We start from the raw sequence: 2,224 nt of genomic DNA, 5'->3' as shown, positions 1-2,224 counted from the left end.
ATGGTGGTCTAGCTTCAATTGACTCACGCTTTCAACTATTAAAAATATTCATAAATCATTCTTGGCGTTATTTTCAATAATTTCACATGTTCCGGAAGACATGCTGCATTCGAACCCAAAAAAACAGAAGGTGAACGATTTAAAAACAATTTTGCAGTAAATAATTGTAAACGTAAACACTATGAAAAAGAAATAAGTAAATGCGGTTATTAACAAACACTGACTACAAAATTGGTCTATACTAACTATATTTACAAAGTTTTCACCCTGAATCATTAGTTCCTGGACCCTGTAACTCGAATAAGTTGTATCCACCTCTTTAGTTGACTTATTCAAAAGAAGACTAGACACTTTCAGAAGTCCATTACAGAACTAACACAAGAACTAAGCATTCTGTCCCTAATACATAGTTTGGTCGCACGTGTTTCCAAAGGAAACAGTGATTTAGTACTTGTTGCGAGTATCTTTGCTTTTGTGTACTTGATGTATGAAAAAGCTTTCCTGGTTCTCATTGGAAATGAAAATATTCATTTATACTCAACACATCAAATCCCAACGGCTAGGGAGAGTAAAAGATGGAATTGCATGTAACTTAATATTTGTGGTAGAATAAGCAGCTCAAACGAAACTGGTACAAACGTCTCACTGCCTTCTCGTGGCACCGGTGTTGTTTACGAAAGTGAGAGGACGAAAAGCGAATGTCCGGCGCTATAACCGGATTGGTGGACACGGAGGGTTCACCTAGGGGAGTTGGAAAACCCTGATTCCAAACCAATGGTGCACATGGGCTCCAGTATCCTGATGAAACGAATGGCGGAAGAACCTGCTGTTGGTCAATGGCAACCATGGGACTGCATCTCCTCACGATGCTCCACTGCCTTGTGGATCAGACCTTTAGGTCAAAGGCTCGGGGTGTGGTCCCCTAAGAAAACCACCTGCTTCGGTTTGGGCACCCGGGCAGTATCACAGCCCACACACAAACAAATGAATGAAATTATGAACTCTATTGACGATATCCCTGGTCATACTAAAAGCAAGACAATTAACATTATTATTATTACCTTTATTATTATTACTATTATTATTATTATTATTACTTACCATATCGCTAATTCACCCCCTTTTATCCCCAATTTGTGTAACCTTACTCTTCAACTTATGCAGCAGCTCGCTCTTGGTGGAAAATCTGTCCTATCTAAACGATCTCCAGTCACTGTCTGGTTGAAAGTGAATGCTTCCACCGATTATGAATACTGAAGCAGTCTTTCTGAAACCACGTACGCCGTTCAAGCTGGCTTCCTTCAACGTTCGCACACTAATGCAGATCAGACAACAGATAGGGCTGGCTATGTCTTTGGAAGGTCTTAATGTTGACGTTTGTTGTCTATCCGAGACCCGTATTCAAGACTCTAGTGAAGTACTACAAATCCGCTCTCCATCTGTCGCCTCGAAAAGCTTGTTCCACGTGCGCTTATCCGGGGACCCTGTGGCATCTTCGTCTGGTCTTGCTGGCGTTGGTGTCGCACTAAGCGCTAGGGCTGAGGCAGCACTAATCGATTGGATCCCCATTAACAGTCGCTTATGTGCTGTTAGATTAGAAAGTTCCATCAAAGTGAGAAGAAATCGGCGTGAGAAACGGTGTCTTTTCGTCATCTCCGCCTATGCCCCGACAGATTGCAGCCCGGATGCAATCAAGGATGAGTTTTACCATCAGTTAACAGTTCTTCTCCAGAAAGCGCGTTCGACAGATATTGTAGTACTAGCCGGAGACTTGAATGCACAGGTCGGGCGTCTAGGCACAGAAGAGAGTCGTCTAGGTGGCCGATGGGGACTTGTTGGTCGCCGGACAGATAACGGGGACCGTTTGCTGCAACTGTGCACAGACCACAACCTGTTTCTGGCCAGCACTAACTTCCGGCATAGTCATCGCCGGTGTGCCACCTGGCGTCCTCCCTCTGCATCCCAAGCCTGGACTCAGATTGATCACATCGCGATCAGCTACCACTGGCGTGGTTGTGTACAAGACTGCTGCTCCTTTTGGAGTACCTATCTGGAGTCTGATCATGCCCTGGTATGCGCCAATCTCACCTTACTTTTCAGTGGCCGAAGGATTGACCACCACCAACGGATTGATATTAGTAAATTGGCTGCAACTTCTGTTGCAAGTAAGTATCGAGCTGAGCTAGCCTCTAGGCTAGCTACCACCCCACCGAAAAGTATAGAC

This window comes from Schistosoma mansoni, assembly GCF_000237925.1.
Source record: "Schistosoma mansoni, WGS project CABG00000000 data, chromosome 2 unplaced supercontig 0193, strain Puerto Rico, whole genome shotgun sequence".
Classification (NCBI taxonomy): domain Eukaryota; kingdom Metazoa; phylum Platyhelminthes; class Trematoda; order Strigeidida; family Schistosomatidae; genus Schistosoma; species Schistosoma mansoni.
Note: the sequence above shows the minus strand (reverse complement) of the source record.